Source organism: Dermacentor albipictus, chromosome 8 (genome assembly GCF_038994185.2).
Source record: "Dermacentor albipictus isolate Rhodes 1998 colony chromosome 8, USDA_Dalb.pri_finalv2, whole genome shotgun sequence".
Taxonomy (NCBI): Eukaryota; Metazoa; Arthropoda; class Arachnida; order Ixodida; family Ixodidae; genus Dermacentor; species Dermacentor albipictus.
The window spans coordinates 39,970,271-39,990,615 of record NC_091828.1 but is presented as its reverse complement, the minus strand read 5'-3'; positions in this window follow the sequence as shown (position 1 = coordinate 39,990,615).

Here is a 20,345-nt window from a genome sequence, read left to right as displayed (position 1 = left end):
GGCGTTGAGATGCTCTGATTTAGCCTGAATGAAATTACATATGTTTTCAGTTAATGTGTTGGTATTTTTACCACCTCTACTGCATCTCTAGATAGAAAAAAAGTTTGTTCGCGGATGTAGAGATGATGGCACGAGGACGTTAAACATTTTTTCCGTAAGAAAAGTACTTTCGTAAACGTGCACAACAGTCTATATAGAAAAAGAAAAAAGGGCACATTGGGCGGATTTTCAATCATGAAAAATCAATTAATCGAATGATTCAATATAAATAAATCAAACCCAAATTGACATACACGGATTTTAGTAAAGCAAGATACAATCTCGATTAGAGTATATAAATAATTAGGTCTTTAGAACAAAGCGTGCTGTGACGAGTTATTCCATCTTTTAAGGAAATTTTTCCTCCCCGAATGGACAATCATCAAGGCGGTTCACGTCGGAACTGAATTACATCTTGGCTGATTTGTGATTTCAGTAGTTAGTGAAGGAAAAAAAAGACAGCGTTTGCTAGCATCCTGACACTACCACCATACTGACACCGAAGCGACATGCTGAAGTGTTTGCAGTATTGAGGATTTTATCAATGGGCACGTTGCAAGTGCTAGGCGGCGCCCTGTCTTTCCGTCCCCTAGCGCCATCTGACGAATAGTTTCGCGAATTACTCACGGCGTCAGCAGCCCGCGCTGCGTGTTTGGCGTCCTGTCAAACGGTAGAGATGGCGCAAAACAGCGTGCCGATGTTAATTTTAACCGGGTTTCGGGAATTACAAGATCTTCATAGCTTTTTTCGTGAAAAGAATTTAGAGAAAGGAAGTCGCTATTTGAAGTGGGGCACGTCTACGACGTGAGGGAAGTGTTGAACTCGCAGTGATCGGAAGTGACTGCTAGGTTTATTCCGCAAACGAAAGATAATGCACCGGCGAGATGCGTGAAGCTCAGCGTAAGTTACTTCGTTATCTACGGTGTGGACGCATGAAATTGTAGGCGACATTGATTCTTGAAGAGCGGCGACAGCAGACAAGTCCTAGCGGGGAGCTGCGATTGCCGCGCTGGCATCGCAGGGAAGTGCAAGGACGCCGCGGTAGTTTTCCTGTACATACAGGACGGCAAATACGAATCCAAAACATCTCATCCAAGAACGTGGGGCGTACGAACGACTCGTAAGACCTACCAGAGGTATTCTAACGTTGCTCTCCCCAAACACAAAAAAGGGGATGAACTGACTAGTTGTGTTAGACTACGCTGGGAAAATATTTTCGCCCAAGTTACTGAAAGTGCCTTTATGCTGCGATTTTTCAGTGCGTGCAAAGGAGGTTCCAATAAACCACGTTGTCAAAAATTTTGATGATCTCATTTGCCCCTTCGTTGATATGCTGGGCGCAGAACGGTGTATGCCAGCTCAGCCGGGTGCAACCCCTCCTCAAATCTCTCAGCAAGCCCTAGCGTTGCTTGAATGGGAGAGGGTTGGGAAAGAGTTCCACAACTTTACTGCGGTACAGTGTGCGAACAAACTACTTTGTTTGCTGCATATCCTGGTACGCACTGCAGGCAGTGGCGTAGCAAATGGGAGGGGGGGGGGGGGCGTGGGCTCTGGGTGCTAGGAGCGAGTGGGCGGGGGGTGTCATATACGTCTGTAGACACACGGAAATCGTTGATATCCTCGCCTTCCTCGAATTAACCGGGGGAGAGGGGGGGGGGGGGGGACAGAAGACCTATGGGCCCCGGGTGCCAGACGACCTAGCTACGCCACTGACTGTGGGTGCCCCGCTGCAGCCATCATTGCTGTGAAAGCAAAGAATTGAGCGTTAAAACGCACTTGGCATAACGCCGGAACATAACACAGCTTATGCCGTCGAACGAGCGCTATCCAGTGTTAACGCCGTTTTGCTTCATACGGTCGGCTTGGAAACCTGTAAAACTTTGTTCGTCGTGAGTTGGTGTACGTGCTGTTGCAGCTCACTACTCAACAGCTCGGGTTGCGCATCGGCATTGCTCTGAGAAGGCAACAGCTACGCGCGAAACAGTGCACACACAGGCTTTCCGAACGCAAGCGGGCCGGTCGTATCCTGCCGGTTCAGCGCTCGCCGCCGCGAGGGGCGCCCTAGTAGGCGCGGGAACTACGCTCGCAACATGCCTATAGAATTGTGTAAATTCGGAGCAATCATCGTACGATATTGTATTCAATTCTGACAAAATCTTCTCGATTCACTACAGCGGCAATAAAATATATCTCACTTGAGCCCCGTTTCTGCAGGCTGTGTTTACTTATGGTACAGCGCTGCTCAAGTCATGCATCGTGGATTCTATCCTGGCTGAAGTAGACAATAAGATTGGTGTCGAAATGCATGCACCAGTCTTTATGATAACTGCAATACTGTTTCAGTGTCCGATCTGAAGATGCGCTCAGCTCATGGCAAACTCCTGGAACTTCGCACAAGTGTTTTTTTTTTCTATGCACGAAAAAAAAAAGACTATCGCTGCCTTCTATAACACACTCTCTTTGATTTGGGTACAGTGACATAGCTAAACTTGCCTGCACGCCAAACACTGCAAGGCGACGTTAACCGCGGTAAAATTGAATACACCTGAGCCCTATTATCACATATTTTATATCGGAACATATAAGAAATCGAAGTAATAAGTAGGATAATTGGGGAGTTTAGATTTGTAGTGATTACGTAGCAGGCTTCGAAGGAATGAAGAAAGAAACAAATGGCAAATATATGGCTCATAAATAGGTCGTTTGAATTAGTTTGTCACATGGGACATACGTTCGCACTTAAGTACTTAAGCACTAAACACAGCTGTGGAGGTATCGGGAAACCGTTGCTTTGTTTTATTGTGTAAGGGTCCACCTCGAATTGTAATGCATCTGTATTAAAAAAAAAGGGAAAAAAGAAGGGTTATTTGCACCAGCACGCAAAAGATGACAGGATATTGTTCACTGAACAATAGTTTACGGGAGTGACCCACGTTCCTTAACATTAGTTAACAGACTTGGAACCCAAACGAGGAAGATTTGTAACCCCAGCGTTGTAACGGCGCAAGCCACTTCCTTTGACATAGCGATTTGAGTCTTCGACTGACGGCGCGCAAAAACAGGTTCGTGCAACCGAGCGTAATCAGCAACTGTTTACCAAGGATCCGTCAGCAGTGGCGTAGCCAGAAATTTAGTTCGGGGGGGGGCTCACTTCGCAGCGCGGCCTGCTCCTTATAAAATTAGTCGAGAGATCTATATATATATATATATATATATATATATATACACATAATGTCTGTCATTCAATAACCTTGTTTACATGTTTGTACACATGCAATGACCAGGGGAAAATCTCAATGACGCTTTCCTTTGTTAGAATGTACTGCGCAGGAGCAGCTGTCACCGGTTGTGCATTGCGAGTAATTGCTCCGAAATTATAGTCGCAACAGAGAGCACATATAAAAAGCAGGAGTTCTGCAACATATACAAGGGCGAGTCAAATGAAAGTGAGCCAATGCGAATATATGACAAACGGGGTACTTTATTTAAAAGTAGTCACCATGAGTATTTAGACACTTGTCCTACTAACGAGTCGCGTAATTCCCGTCTCATAAAACTCCTTGGGTTACTGCCTCGAAAATCTGTAAATGACTACACGTCATCTTCCGACACGAATCTGGTTCCCTTGAGCAGTTTCTTCAAATTTTACCAAATGTGGAAGACGCAAGGCAACAGGTCTGGGCTGCGTGAGGGATGTTGTAACGTTTCCCACTTGAACTTTGCCAGTTTTGTATTAACCACATCAGCGACGTGGGAACGGGCAATGTCGTAAAGCAAGATGTCCCCAATGCTCAATTTTCCACGTCGTTTGCTCTTAATTGCGACACGCAGCTGATCCGATCTTTCACAATACCTGAAACGATTTAGAGTCTCTCCAGGTTTAAAAAATTCGGTCAATAGTGGCCCCTAACGATCTAAAAAGAAGTGAACGCTTTTTTGGCATAAATGACGGCCTTTGTTTTCCTTGGGAGTGGTGAATTCAAATGTTTTCACTGTAAGCTTTGCCGTAGTGTTTCAGGCTAGCAGTAGTGGCACCATGAGTCATCCCCGGTCACAATTGCAGTCAAAAATCCGTCACCCTCATCTGGAGTTCTTTGACGTGCACTTAAATCTAAGTACACGGGTGTTTTCGCATTTTGCCTCCATCGAAATGCAGCCGCCGTGACCGGGATTCTATTCGCCCGACCTCGTGCTCAGCAGCCGAACACCATAGCCACTGAGCAACCACGGCCTTTTCAATTGTGTTGGGGGTGACTGCACGGTGGCTTTGGCCCGGCCATGGATCGTCTTTCTAACTTTCATGTGCTTCTTTGAACAGTTAGCTACAACGCTTCACCGTGGCCAATGACACGCAATGTTCAACGCATACGGCAGCCATACGGCGAATGATTTCTTTTTGGGAGACATCTTCATTTGTCAAAAACCTCACGACACCAAGCTGTTCAACTTTTGAAGTGTCCATTATGTCACGCAACCATGTGCAACCCCGTGTATGAGCGAATTAAAGAACATTTAACCTCACCTCTGCATGTCACTTGTAAAGTAGATGCGTATGTGCTACGCACATGCATCGAAAATAATGAACCGAACCATTATTGCGCGGGGCGGGTTGTCTCGCTTTCATTTGACTGGCCTTGGGACATTAGAAATGCGTAGATACAATGGAACATACAAATGTGAAGATACAGCTTGATACAGGGCAAAAAATTGTCACTGGAAACAATGTTCACTGCGCATATGCACAAAACCTCGCAACAAGATATTTAAATATACGCATAAGTCACCAATAAATCTACGTACCTAAGAAAAAGTCACTATATATAATGCGTCAAACAAGGCAAATAAACAGGTTCCGCAACCACAGATTCACAGATCACAGCACACCCCCCCCCCCTCCCTCCACTCCCAAAATGTATCGCGTGCGACAGAAGGCGGCGCGCTTCCTCCCCACGTTTCTCCCTTGCGCACACAAGACTCGGCCACCATCGTCGGCTCACCCCCTCCCCTGTTCCCTGCACGTTTTCACTCGCACATAGAGCATGCGGCGCGCGGTCACGATGTTATCGCCCTTGGTCGTTATTTATATGGAACATGAGGGCAACAACAGAAATGCGCCTGGATTCATTATAGAGCTGCTATCGCAATAATAAAATAGTATCCGGCAACTGAAGCGTCCCGTCGCCCATTACTTTCCGCATGAGAAGTAACAAAATCAAACTTTCACCATGCGAAAATTCGCTGCGCCGCAACAATGTCTTCTTTGTTTTTTGTGGGTGGGTGGTGGCGAAATAGAATAACGCAAAGGAAAGCATGTTGGCTACAATAGAATGCCTACTTTGGGCACCTAGTGTGGCTGCCGAAGGAATATCGAAGAAAACGTGTGACGCTTGGTCCACAGGAAACCATACGCGTACTGCTCGGTATCCTACACCGGCGAGAAAAAATTTTCCGGAGAGGTTGCGCTAAAGCGAACGCGTTGCAATCCATCGAGTCCCCGCAGTGCTGGCGGCGAGCGACTCTGCATTGTTTCTTTTTCTCGTCTGCTAGCCAGAAAGCGTCCAAAACTCTGCCAGGCGAAAATGCAGTCAGCCAGAGAAAAACAAACGCGCATCCAAGTGCGGCCCGCGGTTATCGATGCAGCACGAGAAAAACGCATGCGCTCTGGCTGGATCGGCAGTTTGCGGGTTGCGAGAAAAAAAAAAGAAAAAGAAATCAGAAAGAGGCTCAATATATCCTTGTGAACAAAAGTCTAGGTAGAAAAATGTATAAGAACTTAGTTACGATGGTGGCTTTAGTGTCATGACATGGATGCTTTGGCGCAGGTGAAAAAAGAATGTTTATATTCTTTTCTGTGACCTGACGGCACAAATGAACCACCACAACGCTTTGTCTCATCGGACCTCGCTTCGTGCTTTGTCAACTTGTCTGATAGTATGTTGATTTGGCTTGTCTCGTTGTATGGCCCGATGTGCGACTTTAGAAAAGTCGATGCACCTTTGGCGTCAAATGTTTACAACAGCATTAAACCCAAGAAGTTCCGGAATTGAAAATCTAAAGCACGACTTTGAAAATGTCAATGAACATTTCGCATCAAAATGTTATGAGAACTTTATACCCATAACGTTTCAGAATTGAAATCCAAGCACTCCGTAGATTCCGCGGCCTCCGCGAGATGCCGAGATGAGCCCGCTCGCCTTCAAAACGCCCTTGAAATTTTGTGCCCGGTGGGGCTCCTTGCGTTACGATATGTGACTCCCGATGCATGGGCGTTGCCCCGAAATCCAGCCCGATTTAGCAATGTTCGTGCTAAAATGTCTTTTCGAGCGTGAATTAAGGACATTCTAGACAAAATCGACCATGAGTTCTGGCGCCGGGAGTTGTTTTGGTCGGCGGCACATGAGAGCACGAAAAAATGTCGGGGGGGGGGGGGGGGCTGAAGCCCCATAAGCCCCCCCCCCCCCTGGCTACGCCCCTGTCCGTCAGCCCACGAAGCCGTCGTTTACTGAACAGTCGGGATTAACCCATCATTAACACAGGGGCCGCACATTTCAACTTCGCTGGTTAACCATCAGTGCGGAGTGCGTTGGCGGTGATTTTTTTCTTTATTTCCTTCATTTCAATATGGCTGACTCAGAAGGAGCCTTTTCGAGGGCGCTGCTTCATGATGCGCGTGGGAGCGCAGACACATGATATTCGCGATAGTTCGCAGGGTTTATTTGTCAGTAGGAAAAAATTAGTACGCAATTAGCACGTCGCTTATTATGCGGCAGTTAGATGTCCCTTCGGTGTTCCTACAGATGCTGTTATTGACACTTTGATAATTAGGCGAGTACGCGTCGAGTTAGATAATTCATTGCAATTACCTGATTAAATGTCCGTAAGGAAAAAAATAGTGGCAGGTACTCCACTCTACTGGAAATATTATGCACTATGCTTTCTTCGTTGCATTTTCTTTTTAAATATTGGTGTATGATAGTTAATTGGGACACACTGTATATAATTATGACCTCTGCATGCAAGTGACGGTATTTCCCTCCATAATAAATGTTGTAAATAATTAGAAGTGTTCTTTTAAGTCGTTAGCTTTGCTTGCTGGAAAAAGAAGCGATACTGAGACACATACCATTCACGTGCATTGCACACGCCGTCGGTAAAAGAAGCATAAGTTATTCATAGCATAGAAACCATTGTTAATTCGCTACCTCTTTCTCTTTAAATATATAACAAACATTGTCCACGTACATGTATAGGTAAATATATTCTGTATGTACATGGTGTTTACAGTGGAATTTAAAAACAATGGCGAAGTGGAGAAAATCCGGATGAGGCATCCTCCGCTTGTAATTCTGATCCGCTTGTTCTCCTATTGTAGCGATTTGCGGAAATAAACCAAAGCATGAAATAAAAGCCGTGCAAGTCCGCACCAACGATGATGCAGTAAGCTATTAGCTACCATAAAGTTTCAAGTGAAAAGGTCGAGAAAAGTCATCAAAAGAAACTTCAAATGATGTGGGTGACGAAACCCTGGCGATGGCAAATTAGGTGGCGAGGGAGGGTGTCGGCTTCGGCATCGCCAGGGAAGGGGGGGGGGGGGGGGAGTAGGGGCTCAGCCTGTCCCGGTAAACCCTGGAGGGGGCTCGGGCCCCGGATGCTCCTCCCCGATAAAGTGGGGGGGGGGGGGCTTCGGTACCATAAAAACCATAAGCATCTGGTCCCATAAAGACCATAAAGTGGCACCCGGCGCGCCCGCCATGTGTTTTAAAAAGCTGGCTGCATTTGGAACCAGAGTACTATACGCGCTTCAGCGAGCGTTAAAGAAAGACTTTAAACTACATTTCAAGGCATCAGATACCTGTACATTGACTGCGACGATAAAATACCACACGACTTGATATTGCGGACTGGCCTGCACTGTGTATCGAGTGCCCACTTGGCGGGATTTCACTGTGACCCACGAGCGCAACATGCTTGGCTGCTGCAATGTATTCAGAAAATTAAATCCGGAAACGCCTGATGTCCAAAAGACGTGTGATGTTTTATCAGCATTCAGAGAACAACCTGAGCTCCTAAATGGTTACAGTGTAGGATGTTCTTATGTGCAGGCAAAATCCTCCCTAAAAGCTTATATGAACTACCTGGATTCATTGAACAGTGTATAATGCGACAGCTGCTTGCACGCCACAGTGCTTAAAAATTCAATGCACAGCAGCAATGCTGTATATGACCTCTCTGCCTTTGTCCCAATCAATATCGGTGCTTCGTCGCTAAAATATGTACCGGCTGGTCTATGTTAGCACATTGTCGCGGCAACAATCATATTTAGAACTACGACAAAATGCACCGTGCACGAGAAAAACTAGTCTTTCTGAAATGTTGAATGGTTTGGACAGTAACCTCCAGTAGTCGGGGGCCATTGGTTGCAGTTTTGTAAAACAGAAAAAATGCCACTGGTGCAGAGAACATGTCACGGTACATTTTGGACCACACTGGGTGGACATCAAGTATCGATACATCAGCTTGTCCACGTCAATGACCCAACCTTCCAATATCAAGGATTTGGATGGTCAGGACAATGTTAAAAACACTATGTACAACCCATTCACATGTTGGAATCTATATGAAGAGAAGCTGTAGAGAAGTTTTGAATTAAACGGTGTACCACCTAATGTCACCTGTACGGTTGTTTCTTTTCAAATTATGGAATGTATGTTGCCGTTTAACGGTCATGTTTATGAATGCACAGTTCACAATAATGAAAGACAACTGCAACAAAATTTCACTTTCCTTAAGTGAGCTAAGAGAGTACAAACTACTGACTCAATCGTCAGTGCTAGTTATTGTCTAGTTTCCTAAGAATAGGTTTTAAATTGCAAGTACATAAACAGCAGATCCATGCTCCTCGCGGTTACAAAGCTTGGAAGATATTCTTGCACACCCAACAGTTTCAATACGCTGTAGGTGCCCCCTAATCTCAAAAGTCATGCGCAGTACCTTGGTAGCTCTCATCATCCTGTGTGTTGTGCAAGTGCGTTGTGACTATTAGCAAATGAATTTGCAATTTGACGAATCTCACTAGGTCTGCATGATAATGAAAGCAATCATTCATGGTGTAATGCCCCATACGTGTACTCACGTATGGGGCAGAAACCTGGAGGCTTACTAAAAGGGTTATGCTTAAATTGAGGACGACGCAAGGAGCTATGGAAAGAAGAATGATGGGTGTAACGTTAAGAGATAAGAAAAGAGCAGATTGGGTGAGGAAACAAACGCGAGTTAATTACATCTTAGTTGAAATCAAGAAAAAGAAATGGGCATGGGCACTGACTGACAACGCTGGTGCTGTAACGGCCGAAGAGAGTGTTACGCATGGTAGGGACGCGCCTGCCACTTATAATGAACTTGTTGAACACTTCTATCTCTCACGCCTACAATACCCTCCTCCTCACCCCAAGCTCCCTAGTCCTCAGGCAGGGACATTCAAACTGTTGCAGACAGAAACCTATCCCAACCTGTTCACGTTACATGCGATATATCCGGAGATTTACACTGATGACGCGTGCACTGCTTGCGGGGATAGATCAACACTTTCGTGCATGCTCTGGGGATATATCTCTGTAGCAAGCCCTGACCGCAGCTCAGCTAGGTGGGAGGCGGCCCTCCGCAACCCACTCCTGGCTTAGCAAAGTTGGGCTGTCCAGCAGGCCCACGATCCGGCTGGCAGGCTAGGCCTGTCGGTCCCGACGTTGGAGCGGCCTGCGACGTGCTAATACGCGTTCTGCAGGACTGTAAAATAAAAGTTACTCAATCAATCAATCAATGGGCAGGACATGCAATGAGGAGGGAAGATAACCGATGGTCATTAAGGGTTACGGACTGGATTCCAAGGGAAGGGAAGCGTAGCAGGGGGCGGCAGTAAGTTAGGTAGGCGGATGAGATTAAGAAGTTTTGAGGCACAACATGGCCACAATTAGTACATGACCGGGGTAGTTGGAGAAGTATGGGAGAGGCCTTTGCTCTGCAGTGGGCGTAGCAAGGCTGATGATGATAAATACAATGATTTTCACCTTCTAATTTAATGTGGTGACGGGCTGTACCTTGTTTCCTTCTATTGTCACTAACACGGAGCACCAGATGGGTGAATGCACAAACGCAGTTTCTTATTCTACTGTACCGCATTTGCAATTGGCATTGGAAACGCGAGTATTTATTAACTGTAAATAATTACTGCTTTGCTAACACCACAGCCGCTGATGTTACCTTTAGGTTTATGTGTTTCAAAGTGTGAAAATATTCCGTATGCGTAATGGATGAATTGAGAAGCTGCGTTATATAAAGAATAGAACTTCTAAATTGGAGCGGATATTCATACAGGTTTTGCTACTTTCAGAAAAAACAAGTCAGGGTCAGGCACAGGGGTATCGGGAGAGATTTCACTGAAGTCCACGAGGATCCAGTCCCACTCGCTCGTTTTACATGGAACGGGTCCATACTAATCAAAGTCCTCAGATGTCATCGTCGAGGAAGGAAACACTTTCTTGGATGCTGGATCACGTTGTTTAGAAGAATCACTAGGATGAGTTTCCGTTTTCTGGCCATCATGTGTGCTGCGCCTTCTCCAATTCGGCCTCAAGGATTCACCTGGAAAGAAAAGAACACGAAGAAAGAACTTAGAAACAAAAAAACTTTTGCTCACTCCTGTAGGCAGCTTTCAGAGCTTGCCTGGCTCCAAGACAAGATTAAACGTAGCATGTCGCGGGCCGTTGACTACGTGGGTAAACTTAGAGCGCGAACTATTAGGACACAGTCGAAGGTACAAGAAAAGCGAAGGCACTAGTCGTTCGCTAACGTGACTGCCGCAGCCGTGTGAGAGAGCCGACGTTCCATAACTATTAAACCATGTCCACAAATATAATTGTGTGGTTAAGAAAGGCGTTCATGTTACTGTTCGTAAACCTATGTAACAGGCTTCCTTAAATAATGCTTGAAGAAATCATGAGCTCGAAACCTATGTAAACGCAGACAATGAGAACATTGTTGGTGTTTTACATGTGCACTGTGCTGTTGCAATTATCGCATGCACACTTCCACCTCTTGCCATTAGGTATTGGTGCAACAAAGTGGGGCACTTGGTCATACCGTGTACCAGTAAGGACGTCGCCAGTCTTTGGCATTCTGCGTTGACCAGGCCCTCTATGCTTATTGTCCCATCGCATCAGGTAGCTTTGTGTAATTTGCCCGCGGAATTCCGCCCGGTGCTACCAATTAGCGCCCAAGCGTTGGTGACAGATACATTACAAAGTCAAGTGAAAATCAGGCACCAACACTTTTTGCCACGGATTACAATCCAATGGGCGCCTACATTTACATCCGTCTAGTCCGTACCTCCCATAAACTTGACTCTACACCGTGAATGGTGCTTACGATTGTTACTACAGAATTGTCTATCCAGCGGACAACAATTATCCCATTGTCGCTCAGCACGGGCTCTTCGTGCCCGTGAGTTTGGCGCTTGACCAATTGTAGTCGAGCGATAAGGCACTCTTTCGGAACACGGTTCTGCTTCACTGTGCCCGTGCCGTCGTAGCCCTGTGCCTTGAGGTGGTTGAGTAGCAGCATGCCTGTGAATAAATTATCAATATAGAAAAAGAAAGGAAGTTCTTGCGTCTCTGCTGCGAGTTCATCCACCATTTGAAGAAGTGGCGCCGCTGCTTTTCCGAAGTCCTTTTCATATTTTTCAGATGTTCCAGGATCCTCTGCATGCCTTGATACACTTTGAGGTTTACAAAATATCCGTTCTTGGCATTTAGGCACCATACTTTTTACTCGAAGCGGATATGCTTTCCACGTGTATACTGTTTAAAGCCATGACGACCATAATATTCAATCATATTTTCGTCAAAGCTCGGGTGACGCACTGGTTGAATGTGCTCCAGAAACCTTGCTTTCAAAAGCGCCATCAATGGACACAACTTTGCCAACTTGTCACTAAGCGTTAGGCTTGCATTTCACAGAGTGCAGGAATATCATTATCTGTACGAAGCGATTTCTTCGCATAGCGTTGCGGGCCATCGTTTTGCGCATATCCTTGCCGCTATCCCAATAGCACTTTATCCCTGGCAAGCGGTTTTAGCCGGACAAAACGAGCACTACAAGGAAACTTAATTCGTCTTTGATAACCTCCGGATCGGGCATATTGAAAAATAACGCATACTTTCTTGCTTGTTCGACTTGCAGCTCCACGATAGCTTCGCCAAAAAAGATTTCGAACAACTAAACAGGTGAAAAGTCCCTGTAAGCAGCGAAGTTTCGGCAGGGAAACATGTCAAGGCTTTTCTGGAGATCACCGTTGGTCCACTTAGAAGCAGTGGATAATTTCGCAGGAATGGCCGCATCAACTACAGCAGAAGAAACTTTTCATGTTCCACCACGCAGTCCGCCGGGGTCGACATCGTCCGAGTCGGTTCCACCAATGCGGCGTCCGTCAGACAAAACGGTTTCAGCGCCGGCTTATAGCTGCCGCCCGATTAGATTGTCATTGAGCCCACCTGAGTCTTCATCGGCCGACTCTTCATCCGAATAGGTGCTAGCCTCTCGCGGGTCGATATAAATCACTGACACGTCGTCATCGTCTTCTTCGAGTATCTTCGCTATTTATTCCAACATCAAGCTATTCAGACAATAAAATAAGAAATAACTACTGCGGGAACGCGCCTGTAGCCGTGCAAGAGATGAGAATGCAGTTAAAAAAAAATAAAGAGTTAGGTAGCCCAAAGGCCCAGCGTGATCATATGGCAATGCGCAAGATAACGCGCTCGTTCATGGAAAAATACAACATTAATCTTTCACAAATGCTCATCGAAGGTCACATATTCAAAGAACAATATGGAGGTAAGGATATCCGACAACTGTTCAAACAACTAATGAAAAAACAAACATTACCCCTTGGAGTGATGCATGGCGACGCCAGTCGCACAACAACGCTTATTCCCGCCCTTGCGAGGGGCTCCTACAAAACAATTGACACCAGCTGCCACTTGATATTCATAAATGGAACTCTCATCTGTCTAACGGCATGCCAAAGGCAATTTTGGTGCCGTTTTGTTAATCTATATAATTGCAATCCATTGTGCAGACTAACGTGACCATATGGTCACGCTGGTCTTTAATGGGCTAAGGTCCTCTTCCAGAGTTAAAGCCGAATACCTGTTCTGTAGCTTGATCCGGAATTCCTCTGTTTTCCCTCTTACTGCTAACTCATTCATCGGCTTCTTATTTGCCAGTTCCTTCCGTTCACACCTCAAGTCTAGGCTAATTCGAGTTCTAACCATCCTATGGTCACTGCAGCGCACCATGCCGAACACGTTCACATCATGTATGATGCGAGGGTTAGCGCAGGGTATGAAGTCTATTTCATTTCTAGTCTCGGCATTCGGGCTCCTTCACGTCCACTTTCGGCTATCCCGCTTGCGGAAGAAGTTATTCATTACCCTCTTATAATTCTGTTCTGCAAAGTCTACTAATAGCTCTCCCCTGCTATTCCTAGTGCCTATGCCATATTCCTCCACTGACTTGCAGACAGGGAAGGGTCCTAAATTTTTAACTCCTTTGGAAGCACGGCTTGAATTACAGAAACCATATACTGGTTTTTGTAATTCACCATCGGCCTCAAGAGGGGCTGGTGGTCATTGCCACCACCACCAATGACACCATCGGCCTCAAGAGGGACTGGTGACATTGCTTCGATTTCACAATAGACAATACGTGTCAGAGTGTCTGAAGCCGGTGATTGTGAAGTCGGTGATGATTCGTTGCAGGATGACGATGCAGCAGTATTGGGAAGCCTGATTAATTGCAGGGCTAAACGATGGCATTTAGCTTGTAGAATCCACGGTAGCACAGTTCCTCAATACCGGTCGGTTAAATGCGTCATCGGCGTTACCTTTGAGTATGTGCCCGATCTTGTCCGCTTCAGACATGTTACCGTCTACTTAACGGCAAAACGCTAGAATATCTTGAATATACGAAATGTATGATTTAGTAGATGACTGCGCGAAAGTGTCAAGTTCTTTCTTAGCCGCTAGCTCACGTCATTCAGTTTTTCTTTCCATAGGTCCCAGCTGGTCAGATTGTGCTCATGCACCTCGTACTAGACACGCAGAGTTCCTTTTAGATAAAATACCACATTTGCATAAACTCATCGTCCCACCTGTTGAGTTTGCTGACACGCTCATACGATGACATCCAATCCTCGATGTCCACGTCATCTGTGCCACCGATGGTGCCGGGACCTTTTAGAAGCGATTAGAGTTTATTTATTTATTTATTTTTATTTATTAATTTATGTTATCCTCAGGGCACATAGCCTATTTCAGATGGGAAAGGCAATTCAGAACAATAAAAAAGAACACATGGCATATTTCACAGAATATATAACAATAGAGGAAAAAAGGATTTAAAATCCTAAATATTGTGTTACAACTTTATTAGACAGTTGATGAACAATAATATTACGCAGAGAACCAAAAGTCGGCACTAAAATTCGTTAATGGAAAAAGCACAAGAGCGCTAATTATGTAATCAGCGTTGTCAGGACACATTTAAATTGAATAGTATTAGTGATGATTGTCAATGATTCGGGTAGGAAATTCGATTCTGCACAAGTTATTTGAAAATATGCTTGTGCACAAGTTACAGTGTTGCAAATTGGGACTGAGATTTTGCAGGTGATTTCGGCAATGAGAAGTGAACGGTGCTGGTTGAATCCATCGGGAGTGAGGATTAGACTTATGGTAGAAAATCTTGCGGTGCAGACAACTGCAGGTGTGCTTTCGGTGGGTAGCTAGTGGGATGAGACTTAAATACGTTTTTGATTTAGGTGATGCTAGCCGAGCGATCATAGTTAGCAAGATAAAACGAGCTGCACGATTCTGCGCAGTTTCCAACATGAGTGCTAGTGTGACCTGTCCATAGTCCCACACAATTGAAGCATATTCTGCTTGCGATCGCGCATAGTTTGTGTATAATAATATTTTTAGTGATGATGGAGCAAGAAAAAAAGTTATTCGAAGTTAATCCAGAGTTTTGGTTGTTTTTCATACTATATATTCTCTTTGTAATTTCCAGGACAAAGTGCTAGTTATATGGACGCCGAGATACCGGTAGCATATTATGCTTTCAATGGTATGATTGTGCTGATAATAAGTTGGACAAGTTGTATTCGAACAAGAAGACCTCATAGACTTACCTTGTAATGTTTATTTAGATTTTGCAAATATGACAGCAATCAAGTATGTTAATGGGATTGACCTGGAATGAGTGAATATCGGAAACCTGAGTTATTTTATGGGAAATCACGCAGTCATCAGCAAATAAACGAATTCTGGAGTTGGGAATTGCAGTATTGTATTGTGCAGATTTCTCGATAACCTGATTAATGGCATGGATCTCATCTATGGTGGAGCATCCCTTCATGAAGCCAGCCTGTTTCCTTGGTTAATAGGGGTAGGTATGTTTTGTATCATGATCAGCAGCAGCCTGTTTTATGTCTACTACAGGACCAAGGCCTGTCTCTGTGATCACCAATTACCCCGGTCCTGTGCTAAATGATTCCACTTACCGACCACGAATTTCCAGGTTTCATCGCTCCGCCTAGTCTCTTGTCGTACTTGACTGCGTTTCCCTTCTCTAGGTATCCATTCTGTAACCGTAGTGGGCCGACGGTTATCTAACCGGCACTATACATGACCTTCCCAGCTCCATTTTTTTTCTCGATGTCGATTAGACTATCGTCTATACCCGTTTGCTCTCTGATTCAAATCGCTCTCTTTCGTTCTCTTAACGTTATGCCTAGCAATGTTCGTTCCATCGCTCTATGGGTGGTCCTTAACTTGTTCTCAAGCTGCTTTGTCAGTCTGCAAGTCTCTGCGCCATAAGTCAGCACTGCTATAATGCACTCATTGTACACCTTCCTTTTCAATGATAATCGTAAGCTTTCAATGAGGAGCTGAAAATGTCTGCCGTATGCGATCCAACCCATTTTCATTCCACTATGGATTTCATTCTCATGATCAGGGTTACCTGTGATTGATTGACCTATGTAAATGTATGCCTTCACAAACTCTAAAGGGTGACTGGCGATTCTCCACTCTTGTTCCTTTTGCCCGGCTTTTCATCATTACCTTTGTCTTATTCATAATAATCTTCAACCCCACTCTTACACTCTATCTGGTAAGGTCCTCAGTCATTTGTTTTACTCGTCTGCAGTGTTGCTGAATAGAACAATGTCATCGGCCACCCGAAGGTTGCTCAGGTATTCGCCGTCGATCCTTACTCCCACACATCCCCAGTTAAATATCTTGAATATTTCTGGCAAGCAGGCAGTGAATACCATTGAAGGGATTGTGTCTCTTCAATGATATACCCTTTATACGTATCTTCCTGCTTTTCTTGCGTCGAAGGAAGCTGGAGAACCTCCGTAGATATTTTCCGTGATATTTACGCAAGCATTTTGTACGCCTTCATTACGTAATGCCTTTATGACTGCTGGTATCTAAAGATCAAGTCTGTGAAAGCCGTATAGAGAGGCTTATTTTACTCTGCGGATTTCTCAATAACAATGTTGCCTGTTCCTTGCTGGGGATTCTTTTGGTAAATATTTTACACAATACTGGGAGTAAGTTAATGAGCCTATAAGGTTTAAATTCTTTAACGTTTTCTTTTCTTGTATTAGTATATTGTTTGCATTCTTCCAGTTTTCTGGGACGCTTGCAGTCGATAGACACTACCTATAATGAGCCGCCAATTTTCCAAGCATTATGTCTCCTCAATCTTTGATTAACTCGACTGTTATTCCATCATGTCCTTTCACTCTTCCTCGTTTCATGCCTTGCAAGGCCCTTCTGACCTCATCACTAGTTATAGTTGTAGTTTCTGTATACAGTTCATTACTAATTCTAATAGAGATGTATCGACTCCTCTGGGTATTGTACAGGTCAGTATAGAATACTTCCGCATCTTTTCTATATCTTCGAGATTGTTGATATTACCCTGCTTATGTTTCAGTACATACAACATGGTTTCTCCAACGCCATGTTTTCTTCTCACTGATTTCATTTTTTTACTGCTTCCTAAGGCTTCCTCAAGTTATGATTTCGAATATCCCTTATTTTCTCCTTGTTTCTCCTTATTTTCTCCTTGAGTGTCGCCCTCAAGATGTCAGATAGAATTCGCGGGACACTTTCATTCTTTTTCATCTTTTTATTAGGTCCTTCGTTTCTTGGGAGAGCTTGCCTACTGGTGGCCTTGGTGCCTTGCCCCCCACCTTAATTACTGCTTCTGAAGCGAGCCTAGTTACGGTTCATTCATTAGCTCTTTGTCACCATCATCTTTCTGTTCTAAGGCTGCATATTTGTTTGCATGTACCAGCCCGAATGTATCTGATTTTACCCTCACTTCCTCTCGGTTGACTCTTTTCTTCTAACCCATCTGACACTCTCTCTTTTCAAATTGAGGTAAATCCCAGCCCTCACTAAGCTACGACCAGTGCCCTTCACACTACCTATTACTTTTACATCATGCACTATGCTGGGATCAGCAGAAAGTATGAAGTCGATTTCATTCCCTGTTTCACCATTAGGGCTTATCCAGGTTCACTTTCTGTTGCTACGCTTCCTGAAAAAGGTGCTCATTGCTCTCAGTTTATTCCTTTTCTACGAATTCTACCAGTTTTTCTCCTCTAGCATTTCTAGAATCGATGACGTAGTTGCACATTTCCTGTTCACCCGCCTGCTTTTCCCCCACTTTCGCATTAAAGTCATCAATTACTACTCTACACCGCGTTTGCACTTTTCTCATTGCTAATTTAACATCTTCATAAAACTTCATAAAACTTCCTTATCGTCGTGGCTGGACATAGGAGCGTAGGCATGTACCACCTTTAATCTACACTTCTTATTATGTTTGATTACGACTACAGCTACCCTCTCATGAATGCTGTTGAATTCGTCAATGTCGCCTGCTGTGTCCTTATGAATTAGGAATCCTAGCCTGTATTGTTTCTTATCTAGGAGACCTCTGTAGCAGTGGACATGTCCGTTATTCATCTATGTATAAGCCTCACCAGTTTTTCTAATCTCACTAAGGCCGATGATGTCCCAAACTGTCTGATAGTTCCTGAAAGAGTCCTACTAAGCTGGCCTCACTCTAGAAAAGAATCTCATTTAGTACTATCGCACAAACATGGTCGGCAACAGGGTGGCCGGTGGGTGCAGGTTTAATTAAACTCCAGAAACAAACTGTAGTTGGCGTGGACGGTGGTGACATGGTAGGTTCCGACGCGGTGGATGCTTCAATAGCCATCGCCGAGGGCACAACACAGCTACCACTTCGGAGTTCCGTGCTTTGGTGGTGTTGGTTACTAACAGGCAGCGCATACCGCACCTCCACCAGAAATTCGGGAGAAAATACGTATATGTACAAATATTAACTAGTAAGGCGAGTAGCAAAGGCATAACAGCAGCCGAGATGGCAGGAAGCAACCACTACATCTCTTACATTGGTGCCGGCCTAATGCTGCAGATTTCTTCCGGCAAAATTATTGGAACGTACATTTCGTAGTGGCTGTTGTTAGGCTTGCGAAGCATAGGTATATAACTTATATAACTTTTGTCCCTGCATATTCAATTTGAAGACGCCTATTGAGTTTTTTTTTTCATTCTGTCACTCCGAAGGTATTTTAGGGTGCACTAGGCAATAACGTCTTTGCGATATATGCGGGAAACGCGAATAGCAACAGCCAATGTAAATTAAAGGAGGGCAGATTTCTTAACATTTAAACACATAAATCATCTAGGCACGACTCAACAAAGTATGTTTGTAACATTTGTTAAAGGGAATGCATATCGCTCGCGGACGCAAAGAAGGCGATACCATTTGCGTAGAGATAAGAATCAGCCCCTGGATTGAAACGGGAGAGAATTTTTGCTCGTCCTCATCACGCCTCCTTATATTTGAACAAAGAAACTTCGTTTTGAAAGCAATAAACGTACCGAGCTTTCATAAATTTCTCAATTAGGTCACTCATGTTTCCCACCAACCCTTCACTTTCTATTGCGTCGAGCAGGATACTGTACTGTACACTGTCATACACCTTGGCAGTGTTTCCAAACCTACCAAAGAAGCCTAGTGCAGTTTTCGTCGACCGTGTCTCCTTCTCTGTGGGAGCGCACTGGATTTAACACCCAAGCCTAAAGCAACCTCTGTGCCTGAGTGAGGCCATTGTTTACGTCATTAGTCTTTTACTTGATTGTATTGCTTGCTAAACCTACCAGGCCTTTGCCGACACGTCTCGTTTGCCAGCTTCGAAGGAGAACCGCAACGACGTGACTACTGTCGTTGAGCCACGACTGTTGGGATTATGCGTTAGCTATTTGAGCACAGCAAGGTGCCGAACTGTTTACGCTGCCAAAAAGTACGCCTTTCTGAGAATTAGCACGTTAGGCGGCATCTACCATGGAAGGGGAATAATGCGGCATTGGCTGCAGATGAAAATAGGGCAGGATACAAATGAACAATGCCTTCTTGCCCTGTAAGCTGCAATTGGAAATCAATAGCTCACTTCATCCAATCAGGAACGAGAGTAACTTTGTCACTATTTAGTGCTATACAACTCGCCGATTTGGAGAGAAACCGCTTGAACACGCGCGATATGTTCGCGTTCCTTGACGTTCATTTTTTCCGCACGGCGTGCATATTTTGACGATCACCTTATCCCCCTAACATGACTGTGCAAGTCGATCTCGTAGTTGCAGAACTGCCGGAGCGATGGAAGCAGCGATCGGATATTGGTGGAATAAAACTTGGCAAACAACAAAGAGCGGAGGAGTGCATAAAGAAAGTCGACAATGTGGGTTCAGAAAGCTTGGTTGTGGGTATTGATCGTGCGCTTTTTTCCTTTCTCTTTCTTTAACATAGGTAGAACATTAGGCAATACAATAAGGCCTTGGAAGCGCAATGCACCACCCTGTTCCCAAGGGGACGCTCATAGCATCCATCCATCCATTCATCAATCCAGGATAACTTGAACAAAGCAAGCAGGCTGTGCGACAATTTTTTACCGCCCACATCAAAGGAGATGCCATTAAATCACGTTTATTATCATCATCCAGCACCACCTGACATATTGGGTAACGGGACACTACAGGAACTAAGTACGTGTCACTGGGTATGTGGACCTGGCACCACGGGTTATGTGACACAGAATTTGTTTCCTTCAAATATCATGCCTTCCCATTAAAGACATTTTCTCA